The sequence below is a fragment of the Citrus clementina genome, unplaced genomic scaffold (genome assembly GCF_000493195.1).
Source record: "Citrus clementina cultivar Clemenules unplaced genomic scaffold, Citrus_clementina_v1.0 scaffold_9, whole genome shotgun sequence".
Taxonomy (NCBI): Eukaryota; Viridiplantae; Streptophyta; class Magnoliopsida; order Sapindales; family Rutaceae; genus Citrus; species Citrus x clementina.
The window spans coordinates 24,074,843-24,089,686 of NW_006261964.1; positions in this window are offsets into that span (position 1 = coordinate 24,074,843).

A 14,844-nucleotide genomic window follows, 5' to 3' on the forward strand; every position below is an offset into this window, starting at 1 on the left:
CAGAGTTGGAGCCGCATGTTGATAATTTGAAAAGTGGAGTCTTGGACATTTGTCAAAAAAAGAGGAAATTGGTTGCCGATTTCTTAGACTTTTGTTGTGATAATTAAATGCATTTATGGTAAGGCCGGATTATAAATAGAAAAGCAATTCTCATTTGTAAATTATCCTAAAAATATAGAGTGTGAGAACTTAGGTGAAGAGCTCTCTCAGAGAATGTAGAGAAATTCTCTGTGAGAGAGTCTAGAAAAAAAAGAACATTTACAAGTGAGCTCTTAGAAAGTTTATGAGAGCGTTTCCTTAGGCACTCAGTTGGGTTCTGCACTATTTCTATATGTATAAAAGAATATCTATCTTGCGAAAATTGTTTTGTTCAAGAGTATATGCGAGTACTGGGTGTATTTAAGTATTTGGAATGTGAGATTTCGTTACTCAAATTTTTACTATATTAATTGTTAGTAAAATAATCATTCTCTCTTGCATCCGTGGGCGTAGGCTTTATTGTCGATCCATATAAAATTCTTGTGTCCTTTATTTTTTTGTGAATATTTGGTGCATATTGATTCTGCATTTGCACACAAGTGATATCATACCATAAGAAATGACACTTCCACAGCACAACAAGTGGTATCGAGTTGATGGTTCATACTTGGGGTATACAATGTTGTTCATGTATTCAATAATATTTATATGATATTGTTCATGAATACGATGGGGCTGATTGACACTGAAAAGTTTACATTTAATAAGGTTAAAAATTATCAGTTTCTCACTAACAATGTTAAATAATGGGCTAATAACTTACAAATTATCTCAATGCTCTCCTAATAAACTTTTATGTTAAATTTATTTACAATATGTTAGTTTTATGTTAATTTTTATTTCAAGAATAAAGAGGGAATTGGAACCAAAAGCAGGAAACAAAGAAGATTGATGGAGCCATTTGGAATGCATTATTGAGGAGATGTAATTAATAATAAAAAAAAAAGGAAGTGAGCTATATCGTGATAGTCAAGTGGGCATTTTATCACTTGACTATCACACATTTCTATGCAAATATATAATTGAAAAAAAAATAAATAATAATAAAATAAAAGAAGATGATATATTTGTTGCCTATAAGAGGTAAGGAGAGGAAGAACGAGGGGACGGGCGAGAGAAGACGACGAGAAAGGAGCTAAGACCGAGACTTAGAAATTTTTTTTCTTTTGTGTAGTTAACCCTCTTTTAATATATTTCAGAAGTTTTTTAAATAAAATGAGTGTTCTGTTTATCAACATGAGTGGGCAAATTTTCTAAGTTGAGATGAAATGTGAAGCTTAAGGATTTAAATTATTGAATTAATTACTCTCTCAAGTGAGTCCTAAAGTTTATTTTATTTGTTTTGTTTGTATTTTTTTCTTTACCACTTTCTTTTTATGTCATGTTAATTTATAAATCTAGATCTCCTTAGATCTATATAGTATTTTGGCATAATGTCGACACTCTAATATAGTTGTGGCACATTAGGTACTTGATTTCATATTTATCCATACAAACGGTTAGTTAAAGATTAAATAACATAACAATTAACTAGAAAAATGAATGATGAATGTAAAATATAAATATGAGAGAGTATCAGGACAATAATTTAACAACTGAGAGTAGATCCCGTAATCTTAACTTTTTTTGTCAGATTGATCCATATTAATTTTTTTCTTTAATTAATTTTTATTTAATAATTGACTACTAGATTTTTATATTCTATCTAGTTCGACTCCAGACTCATTAGATTATATTATAACTAGACACTGTTATACTTGAGAGTAAATAACACTTTTGCGTCACATCATATTTTTGGCGTCATTCCTAAGAATTTTCTAAATTTGGTGTCAGTTTGTCCTTAACTTTGTCGTTCGTTTATGTTTTCGTCATTTTATTTTATTTTATTTCTTTGTAAAACTTCAGTTAGCCCCCCACTTCTCTTGAAATTTTAGTATTATCTATAAAATTTGTGAAAACTTCATTTTGACCTAAAAACTTTGCAAATCAGTCCTTAAATCGAATTGGAACTTGGATCTTAGGAGTATGACTTATTCTTTGGACTTTTGGACTTAAAAGACTAAATGAACTTGGACCTTTGGACTTTGTGGACATAATGGGCATGGACGTGTACTTTTTTAAAATTATCATTAAGGCCTAGAAATTAATTTAATTATCTAATTGGTCATTAATTTTTAAAAGTTGTTAAAAAGGGGGGAAGAATTCATGGCTTGTGGTAAGTATTCATTTCCTTCCTTCTTCTTTTAATTTCTACAATTTTATTTTTGTAATTTTTTTGTGTTATTTTATATGGCTGGTTTAACCATCTATTATTTCAATTTCAACTGGTCAATTTTTAATTAATTTATTTTTATTTCACATTTATTTATTTTTAATTTTTGTACATTTATTTTATTTGCTTATTTAATGTTTAGTTTATTTTTGTTTGTGCAATATTCATTTAGTGTTTTATGCATTATTTATTTGTTTGTGTATCATTTTCATAATTTAATTTGACACATTATAAATCATCAGCATTGTATGCGACATTGGTCTCATATAGAAAGTGGCAAATTGATTAGGAGATCGCCTTCATCATCTTTAAACATAGCCAATATCAAAAGTGATAACATTTTAAAGTATGGAAATAACCAAACCTTGCAAAATCGTCATGAACAGCCTAGGACACTTGGAGATTTCATGCATCCTACTAGAACAAGGTCATCATTATGCATAGTTTTTTCTCTTGATGCATCTCATATTCATTTCAAATCTAGTATCATTCAATTTCTACCTATTTTTCATGATTTTAAGTCTGGAAAATCAATACTTGTGTTTAAGAGAATTTGAGGAAGTTTGTAACACCTATATTGATCAGAATTGTAGCATAAACATAATTAGACTCAAGTTTTTCTATTCTCATTAAAGGAAAAAAGTTAAAACTTGGCTACAAATTCTTTCAAAAGAGAAATCACCACATTCACTCAAAAGTTTGGAGAAACCCTTTACTAATGTTGGGATAGGTACAAGGAGACACTTGACATTTGCCCACACCATGGTTTTAAAACATAGAGGTTAATGTCTTATTTTTGTGAAGGACTAACATCTCAAGTAAACAGGTTGTCAAAATGATGTGTAATGGTGAATTTTGGGACAAAAGTCTTGAAGTTGCATTAGATTACCTTGACTATATAGTAGATAATGCACAATACTGAGACATAGTTGGTTTTTTTTTTTTCGAGTCACCAAATAAACTTTAGTCATCTCTATCTGGTGGAGGCATGTACAACTTTAGGGGAGACCATGAACTTCAAGCCAAATTTGCATCCATACGTAGAAAAGTCAAAGCACTAGAGTCCAAAAAAATGATCATGTCGTGTTTGCATTCTACTGACCATTCTATGCAAGACTATCCAACATTGCCAATTTTGAGAGAAAGTTTGCATGAACAAGTAAATGTCATGAACAATTTTAAAAACCCACCCAATCCATACTCCTAAACTTACAACTCTGGTTAGAGAAATCGCCTAAATTTTAGATGAAGAAATGATAATAATGCACATCCTTCACAAATAGCTCCTCTACATTAGAAGAAGGTATTTTTACTTCTTATAGTACTTATTCTAGTAAATATGGTATCAAGCACTCATTGGGTCAGGGGAAATAATTTTTTACTAAATGTGGTGTTAAGTACATGTTGTGCTAGGTGATAATAATCCTACTATCAACAATATGGCAAGACCGTCCACTAAAAAACATAGATGCATTCTCTGTCAACACTAAGTCAAGACGAGCCACTAATACTAAAGTGGAGTTTCTCGCTAACAAATATAGTGTAAAGTGCTCGGTAACATATACACCCTAATTTTTCCTAATTAAGTATATTATGTATTTTACATTACGGTAGAGATGTAGTGTTTAATGAAGGTGTTTTGGTTAAAGACAGTCAAACAGTTGTAAAAACAAATGAAAATTCCAAATCAAATGATAAATTAGAGTTTAAAGTGGAGCCTTCTGAATGAGGAAACACAAGTGAAACTATAGATTCAGATAGTGTTGCAGAAAATGAAGAAGACAAAGAATCACCTCAAGATCAGTAAGGTTCTCAGGGAAAATCCAAAATTTTCAACTTATCAGAGATAAAGAGAAAAGGTAGATCAACCACCAAAAAGGTTTGGATATGTAGATCTTATTGCCCATGCTCTAGCAGCTGCAAAAGACATCGATGATGAGGAACCTAAGAGTTTTACAAAAGCAACTCAGAGCCTATTCAAGGAAGAATAACGAAGGGTTATAAATGACAAAATGGCTTCTTTTTATAAGAACAACACATGGGAGTTGGTTAAGAAGCCTGAAAATAGGAGAGTGATTGAATGCAAATTGATCTTCAAGATCAAGGAAGGCTTAAGTGGATCTGAACCAAAGAGATTCAAAGCTAGACTTTTGGCTAAAGGTTATACTTTAAGGAATTTTTACCCCCAGTTTTCAAACATGCCTCTATAAAAGTGATCTTAGTTATAACTACTGTCCAAGACATAGAGCTTGATTAACTTGATGTCAAGACAGCATTTCTACATAGTAGACTTGAGGAAGAAATATTAATATCTCAGCCTCAAAGGTATATTTTCCTTAGAAAAAAAGATCATGTATACCAACTAAAAAAGTCTCTTTATGGGCTCAAACAGTCTCCTAGGCAATGATACTTTAAATTTGATGAATTCATGCAATTGCATGAGTTTTTTAGATGTAATTATGGCTGCTGTGCTTACTATAAGCTAATCAAGGATGGTTTATACAAATATCTCTTTTTATATGTAGATGACGTGTCAATTGCTTGTAAGGATAAGAGAGAGATAGATAAGCTAAAGATGCTGCTGAATTCTGAATTTGACATAAGAAATTTATGGTATACAAAGAAGATATTGGGAATGGAGATCAAAAGGGATTGAAGTAAAGTACAAAGTTTCCGTCACAAGAAAAATACTTGAGAAAGATGCTAAAAGTGTTTGAGATGAGTAATGCTAAACTTGTATAGTTACCTTTGGCACCACATTTTTTGTTATGCAATTTACAGTGCGCTCAAACAAAAGCTGAAAAGCAAGACATGGCCAATGTAACTTATGCTAAGGCAGTAGGTTGCCTCATGCATGCAATAGTACTGACAAGACTTGACATAGAAGGAGATATCTTAATAGCACTGTGAGTTGTGGCTTGATGTATGGTAAGATAAAAGTTGATAGTGATGGCCTGAGAGGATATGTAGATTCAAAGTATACAGTGATGGCCTGAGAGGGTATGTAGATGATCACTCACAGATTTTGTATTCATGCTCAATGGTTCTGCTGTGAATTGGAAGGCAACTTTACAAATTGTAGTGGCTCTTTACAAAGCATCATCTTGTTCTCTGTATTGTTTTTGGTATAAGGCTCTGTAACTGACTCCATTTTTTTAATCAATAAAAGCTTTCTAAGTATTGAGTATGTGTTAAAGGGGCTTGGCCTAAGCTTTCTAAGTATCCAACCCAAAAAAATAGACTATTAGGTGGAGTGACCTATCCTAGATATAAATCAAGTATCTCCCCTTTACTAGTTAATATGGGACACAACTCAATAATTTCCCCTGAAAAAGACCACTATAAAACTTTGATCCTTTCATCTGACACATTTGAGTTGTTCTACCACTACATTCTAGCTAATAGGGTCTGGTTCTAATACCAATTGTTAGGAGAACTTGGCCTAGAATTTCTAAGTATCTAACCTAAAAGACTAGCCTATTGGGTGGAGTAACTCATCATACTTATAAATTCAAGTATCTCCTCTTTACTAACCAATATAGAATACAACTAATAATCCTCCCTCGAACAAAACCACTATTGCACTCTGGTCTTTTCATTCGACATACCTTAGTTGTTCCACTATTACATTCTGGTTATTAGGGTTTGGCTTTGATAACAGATGTTGAAAGGTCAACTTAAAATGGCTTGCTAATGGTGCTTAAACAAGTTTGGAATCATTAATACCAAACCTTAGTAAAATTTTCTTGATATAGTACTGTTAAGTTAAAAATATAACTTTCGTTCTCCTATCTCTGATTATTTCTATCCCTAGAATCTTGTTTGCAGCTCTAAGATCTTTCATTTCAAACTCACTACTCAAAGACCCACAGACTATTGCAGTGTAATAGAAAACGACAAGATTTCCTTACTCTAGCTCTATTGAGAGTCTTATGTGATTGTAGTAAGCAAATTTATGACTAATCCAAGCTATGAACATTTGAGAGTAGTATAGTGGTTAACGAGGCACCTGAGGGCACTGTAGAGTATGGTTTCATGTATGGTGGATCGAAAGATGAAGAATACATTTGGATTGGTTGTGTTGATTCTGACTTTGCAGGGCACCTTGATAAAAGAAGAGGTTGTGTTGTAAACTAAAAGGCTACATTACAGAGTGTGGTTGCATTATATAAATTAGAGGCTAAGTACACAACTATTGCAGAATCTTTCAAGGAGGCTATTTTATTTAATGGAATGGTCATTAAACTTGGAGCAAAGTAAGAGTCAGTTCATGTGTATTATCATAGTCAAAGTGCAATGCATCTCAGCAAAAATCAGACTACTCAAGAAAGAACAAAGCATATTGATGTGAAGTTGTATTTTATAAGATTAGAAGTATTAACAAGAAGTGTGAAGCTTATGAAGATACATACATAAGAAAATCAAGTTGATATGCTTACCAAAGTTGTACCATCTGCTAAGTTTAATCTTCGCATGAACTTAACAAAGATTTGTAAGTTTTAATGGCTACAAGTGTTGAGGAAGATAGCTGACGAGAGTAGTTAAAGTTATGAGTTCAAAGTGGAGATTGAACTCAAAACTCAAATGACCGATATGTAATTTTGAGGATTCATGCTTGTATGACATATCATTGTTAGAGTTGTAGCGTAGAACCAATGTGGTTGAGTATTATTGTGAATTCAAATGCTATTGGTGTCAATGTACAAGTGTACACAATAAGTAATTATAATAATAAATATTCAAGATCGTCTACACATATATTGATGTTACCAAATTTAATACATCAATCTGTAACAGTGCAATGGTTGTTCTAAATTTAAATACAAAAATTGATAAAATTAAATAACTAACTAAAATATAAAATGCAATAATTAAAAATTCAATAAATTAAATTATCACGTCAAACACAAAAGTAAACCAATGGGAATGAAGTAGTTGAGTGATTAAACTTTCTTAATGGTTTTCACTATTTCTTGTAATTTCTGGTTCAGTTGCTATAGCATCTGCTACAACACTGGGCAGAATCCTTATATATCCTTAGTTGTGGCATGTTTGATATCTTATATCTATATGCAACCGAACAGTAACCAATTGTTATGTCAACATAAGATATAGCATTACACACTTAGGTTCTATTTACCCTACAAGGTGAATTCCTATGTCTAGTTCATCACTAATTTTAGATTAAGCATGACCCTTTTGGAATCAAGTGAAACTCAACTCAAGAAACCAAATCTAAAATCAAGTATTGCTCTTATATGTTCCACTAAGATAGGCCCTTTTGTGGCTCTTTCTTAGCTTGTATCATTAAATGGGTGGTCAACCGAAATAATGAATAGAATAAGCTTTACCAAAGCAAAATGTTATAGCAAACATGCAGCAACATATAAACTTAGTCAAAAAACCATTAAGATTATCTATCACTCAACCACAATTAAATTAGTTCATGGTTTGCAAAAGAACAATAAATAAACGAATTTCAGTCATTAAATACATCCCAATGAATAAATAGAAAATAAGAAAAGAATAAAAAGGGCTGAATTCCCGATTGATTTCTGCAAATTTTCCTTGTTGCAGCCCTTAGTTTAAATCTTTAATTCTCTTTAATTCTCTTTTTGTTGGTTATTTATACTCAATTGCTATTAATGTCAATGTGCAAGTGTACACAACAAGTAATAAAGTGATGAATATTCAAGATCGTCTCCACAGGGACTAATGTTACTAGAAATGCTATAGCAATCACGATAGTGCAAACTTCCTTTAGTTCAAGAGGAATCTAGTTAAAGTTGATTACTACTGAAATTAATAATTGTAAGAAAATAAAACAAATAAATGCAGTAATGAAGTAAACTAGATGAATTGCGTAAAAAGAATTTAATGAGAATAAAGTAGTTGAATGATCAAACTCTCTTCATGGGTTGACTATTTTTGTTCAAATTAACACCAGTTGCTAGAGCAATTCTTACAGCACTGGGCAGAATTATTTTGGACTTCTCATACCCTTAAGCACCCTAACAATGACTAGTTGTTATTCCACCTAAGGTATGGCATTATGAACGTACACTCTCTCTACCATACAAGGTGAATTCTTATATCTAGTTCTTCACAAATCTTAACTAAAGTGTGGTCCTTTTGAGACTCAAGTCAAACTCAATCCAGGAAACTTAAATTAAGATTGAGTATTACTCTAATCATTTCCACTAAGACATACCCTTTTGCGGCTCTCTCTTAACTTGAACCATTAAATGGGTGCTCAACCGAAATAATGATTGTAATAAAAGCTATCAAAGTAAAATGTTATAGCAATCTTGCAGCAACTCATAAGAACAGTAAAAAACTCATTGAGATTGTTTGTCACTCAACTACAATCAAATTTAGTTCATACTTTGAAAAAGAAAAATAAACAGCAAAGTAGCAGCCATGAAATACATCGGTTCAATCAAAAAATAAGAAAAGGAACAAGTAAAGAACGATGAAAATTGAATCCAAAAATAGTTCTGCTAATTTCTTCACTGGTGCAGACTTGTTTTCCCTTGAACTTTGATTTTTCCTCTTGATTCCTTCAATGTTAATTCCCTGCCGCTTTTTCATATGATGTGTGCTCTTTCTATATCTGAAAACTAGGGTAAATAGAATCCTGAGGCGCGCATAAGTCAGATTAAGAAACTCTTGATCGTGATTTTGCATATATCCCGTGCTAAATTTTCTCTATCATTGTTCCAGGATTGCTACAGCAATGGTTGCTCCAGCAACGATTACAGCACTACATTGTTCCAGATTTTGTTTCAATTCTTTTGTGGCCATGTTCTTCCTCCTTTTCGCAAGCCTGTTGCATCAGCATTCCTTCCATGAAATATAAGCTTCTGGATACCTACACTTATGCACACAATTTGAGACGAATTACTCTAAGTCAAGCAAAATTTATTAAGATTAAACTAAAATGATTGTTTATGCAAAATGTAACAAAAATGCAATAGAAACATATCATTTACTCTCTAAGTAATCTTGATTTGAGTCTAGAATTGCTATAATAACTCTCATTTCATAGAGTTATCACTTTTCATATTGGGCACATAGTAAACATTCGAAATTATTTGGTGGCTACCATATTTTGCACGAAAAATAATGTTACCTCTACCCTTCATTGGTACTTTTGAATCATCTCCAAAAGTGACAATGCTATTCACAGATTCATTTAGTTCTATGAACATGCTTTTGTTTCCGCTCATATGATTGCTAGCACCTGTGTTAAGATACCATGTATTTTCTTGACTTCCACTTGTGTCATTGCGTGCTAGTAAAAGAGTGCCATCTTTACCATTTTTCTCTTCAACATAATTCACTCTCTCATCAACTCTGGTACTTGGAGCTCTACATTCTGAAGCATAATGCCCAAACTTTTGACAATTATAGCATTGCACTTGAGATTTGTCATACCTCAATCTTGGATTGTCTCTACCTCCTCCTCTGGTTGAGCTTTCTCCTTTGCAATAATTGGAGTTGTTGTTGTTGAAATTCCAACTTCGTCCATGACCACGACCTCTACCTCGGACATAGTGCATTCTCTCATTGTCGGAGCTTTCTTCTCTTATATTTTGATTGACTTCCATCTTGAGAAGTTGTTCTTCGATTCCTTACTTCTTTTTTAGTGTTTCTTCATATGCTTGCAACCTTCCTTGAAGTTTCTCGATTGTCATATCTTTCAGATCTCTTGTTTCCTCAATTGTCACAACAATATGGTCAAACTTCGAGTCTACTGATCGAAGTCTCTTTTCAATGATCCTTACCTCTTTTAACTCCTCGCCATTTCTTTTTAATTCATTGGAAACGGTCACAACCCGAGTAAAGTAGTCAAAAATTGACTCTGACGCCTTCATGTGTAAGGACTCAAATTCTCTTCGTAATGTTTGGAGACGAACTTTACTTTCTTAACTTGCTCCGCTCCTTTGTAAGAAATCTCTAGTTTCTCCCATACTTCTTTTGAGGAGGTTGTACCAGCAATCTTTTCAAAAGCATCTTCATCTAATAATTGAAAGATGAGATACTTTGCTTTATTCTCTTTCTTCTTAAAGTCTTTTAAATTATCCTTCTACGACGCAGTTAAAGTGGCTTCATTTTCTGGCACAATAAAGCATTTTTCCACGACATCCCATATTCCATGTACACCCAATAGAGCCTTCATTTTAATACTCCAGTTGTTAAACTTCCCTTTAATTGTGGAACTTGAAATGACATCATATCACTATTTGCCATAACTCACAAATTGAGTGAGAATTTAGAGATTCTGAATGTACAGATGGATCCAGCACGTCGAAAAACCTTGGGATGGACTCGAGTCAACTTTCGGTCAACAGTCAACGTCGGTCAACGGTCAATGTCAGTTTGGTTGACTTTGTTCTGTCCGGCTTGGTTCGGCTCGCATTGGCTCGGTTCGACTTGATTCGGTTCAGCTCCGTTCGTCTTGATTCGGTTCGGTTCAGCTTGGTTCAACTCGGTGAGTCGACTTAGTTTCAAGACAGAGAAATTCTGACGGCGAGTGTGGGCGCGTCCGGTCTCCAATCTGGATGATCTTTACGGTGTCGCGTACCTCTCGTCGAGAGCTTCAATTTAATATGCTATATTGATATATATAGCTTCGAACACTAGCTCTGATACTACTTTGTTGGAGAATTAACAAATAAAACACACAAAAAACACACTATTTTATTTCTTCAACAATACTCCTTACCAAATACAACCCTTATTTTTCACTCTCTACAACTTAGAGATTTTTGTTACTTCACTTGATGCATAAACCAAATGGGAGAGGGGGTATTTATACATGAAACAAACTAATCACAACCATTTAAATAAGAAATTAAAAAAAATTAATAACCATTCATCTTCACCTACCACACCTAACACAAATAATTCAAATCTCACCAACCATACCTACTCATGAAACCTTCCATGAGTTGAGCTTGAATTTATTCATCTTGAATCAAGTTTATGATCCAATAGATACTACGTTTCATTAGTTGCATCGGTAATCTTTACGTTGGTGAATTGTTTTTTTTTTTTTTTGGCCGTTGTATTTACTTCATAGTCATCTTCAGGGTTAACTCACTATGTCTTCTTGACTAGGTTCTTGGCTTTTATTTAATAAATGTCTAGTATTGTCGAGGTTATTCCAAAAAAAAAAAAAAGAAAGAAAAAAGAGTGACCGTTTCATCCCTCATAGATGTTTTTGTCAGAATCTATAACATTCTCCATGAATTCAGAAACAATTACCCGAATCCATACCTGTAGCACGCGAAAGTGGAAGTGGAAGAACCAAGGTTGAATCACCATTCAATTTGGTCGGAAAGCAATCACAAAATTGGAAGTCTTCTCAAATCACAGCATAAGAAATTTATATGCAATGGGGCTCGAATTATAGAGTTCCCAAAAGTCTAAAGTGAGTTCTCTGCACTTTTCAAATCTCAACAATATTTTGTTCTTCGTGCTTTTATATCTACACATAAAACTAAATTCTGTGCAATTCTTATTTTATGTGCGTAGAGAGAGAGGAAAACAAAAAGGAGGTAGAGAGGTTAGTGATAACCACCATGATTCAACTTCCTTTCATCTTTTCTTTATTTATACGCTACTGCTAGTAATTACTCAAGTGGTAATTACTTCTATATGGGTTGGGTCCGATCGGTTCATCTTGTGCAAACCATCTGGCAACTCCCCTAAGTCTATCAAGTTGATTTACTACTTACATTCCCACTAGAATTTTAATTATTTGCTTCATCCCTACCATTAGAAATTAACGGAAGTAATTGTGAAAGTAAGCATAAAACAATCATTCAAAGTGTGATATTTTTAAAAATTCAAAATTAAAATCTGAAATAAGTTGTTAGGATTAGAAAAAAATTGAAAAATGAATGGTTTTTTTTTTTTTTTTGGAGCTAAACAGACCAATCTTTTCCACTTTCTCTTGGGTTATATTTCTGTACAAACAAAACTCTTCTCTTACCCGTGAAATACTGTGTCACTTATGAAACCCTTTCTCTTGTAGACAACATCAAACCCAAAAATCACTCACGACCGTTAACCATCCATACATTCTGTTGTTCGAGACGTTTGTTTGATGTGTGGCACAGCATTTTGATCGAATCAGATCGGTGATAATCAGTGGAGATGGCTCCAAAATCCTTCGAGGTTAGTTGTTCTAGGTAAACCTACCTTCATTATATAGAAAACAATTATTGTTGATTTATCTTTATAAATTGTATATGTTCGTATAAATAAGAAATAAAGTTGAAAGCTTTACCTGTTTAAAACTACGAAGATTTTGAAAAATGAAATGGGTATTGATCTGTAATGGGTTTGAAATATAGAAGTACTAGAACCCCTTTACTTGAAATGTCATGAAATCCTATAATGAGGGATAGAATTGTAAACGGACAAAAACTATTGACTTTATCTGTTATCTTTTGACACAGATGTAATAGTGGAGATGTAAGAGGTAAATAAGACATATCTATCAAGGATGAAACATTTATTTTCCCCCCAAAAAAAAAACAGATGTTGGAGTTTCCTTAGCTTTCCAAATTGGTGGTACAACATGGAGTAGCTTCTGGACTTTTATTTCATAAACATCTTGCATTGTCGAGGTTATTAAAAATAAATAAAATAAAATAAAAATCCAGTGGTCGGAGCTTCCTTAGGCTCTCCAAAATCACTAATACAACATGATATGTGTTTTAAGTGGATTTTGGTTGCCAGGGATAAAAATCTCACCAAAACAATGAATTTATTTTTAGGAGTTCAGGGTACCTCACTAAATCGTGGCATAGGGGGCTGTTTTAGGCTTTTAAGGGAGGTGAAGAAGAAGGGTGCCCAGGGTGGATAATGGCGAGAAGTCTAAAACGGAGTGAGTTGGTTTGAGATAGTGTCAGCACACCTGCAAAATAGTCCAGGGAGGTTAGAGGTGGAGTCGACAGTGGCCGGTGACCACACTCCGATGCTCAAGTCAGCTACTTAAATTTTTATGGAGGTGAGAGCTTGCAAGCTCTCTAAAATGAAGGCCGAAGGTTGAAGAAGTACAAGGTTCTACGTTCAGAGAATGTTATCATCCTGTCATCCTCATTCTCAATCTTGGCATTCCCTCCATGACTTCACTTTGTCGGATTCTTTACAGAAGATGCTAATGGATTCTCTAATTATTTGTTTCATTGATATTTTTCTTTCTTATAGTTAGATTCTTTCAAGCATTTTAATAATTTGCCTGCAGAACTTTGGCTACGTTTTGTTGTGGCACCATGCACTGTTTGAGAGGCAAAGCGAAATACAACCTTCTGATTGTTATCATTTTCTTTGTCTTAGACCGTCGAGGTTTCTTAAAAATAAATAAATACGATAGTATTTAAAAACTTAAAGGACATATTACATATAAGCTCAAACATTAATTTTTCAGATATTTTAATTAGTTTTAGAAAAACAAACAATGTAACATTTATAATCAGATATTAAACAATGAAAAACGAACATATCATTTAAACTTATGCATTCAGTCATATTCCGAATTCAAAAATTCCGAAACCATTTGCAACAACTTTAATGGAGAAGTGACCAACTAAGAAAGGCTTGCTAGTGAGATCACTACAATGCCAATCTCAGCGCCAGTGAGAATAACAAGCTCGCTTGCCTTTTTATAGATCCCGGATCTACGTTTGGAGAATGTACTCATCTCCTGTCACCTCATTTTCAACCCTCCTCTTCTCAATCTTTTGAAGAAGTTAAAGGTTGAGATAAAGAAGATTGAGAATGAGGATGACAGGATGATAACATTCTCTGAACGTAGATCTGGGATCTACAAGAAAGCGAGTAAGCTTGTCACTCTCACAGGCGCCTAGATTTGCCATTATGGTGGTCTCACCATCTGGCGAGCCTTACTCCTTTGGTCACCCCTCCATTGAAGCTGTTGCAAACCGTTTCCTGGGATTGAACCAGCCGCCTATTGACAACAATCACCCTCTTGCTGAGGCTCGACGCCAATTACCCTCTTTCCAATACAACAAAAAAGTATTTTTTCCTTTTATTTTTCAATTAGTAATGTTAAAGCTTGAAAAAGGCTTAAGGAAAATATCAAGATATTTATAGGGAATAGCGCGTAAAATACACCTACGCTCGTGAGCGCGTGCATGTATTTATGCACATGTAAATGTAAACTTAGTTATGTTCTTTCAAACTTTACCAACTCAAGCTCTCCAAATTACTAATTCAAGCATCTTACAGATTATTTTACCAAATTATTGAGAACTAGAAAACAACAACATTAATTATAAAAAATCTAAGCGTATCTGACTAATTCTACCTACTATACAAGTTACCAATTGCCTTCTAAGGGTTTGGTCGAGTGGTTTTCAAATAGTTTTATTTAGTTGGTCATCAGAGTTCAAATTTTGGGCATGTAGAAGGTTAAAAAATTGATTGAGGTATTGCCCACCTCTCTATCTTCGAAAAAAAAAGCAAAAAATAATGTGCCCAATGGGCATGGCCAAATA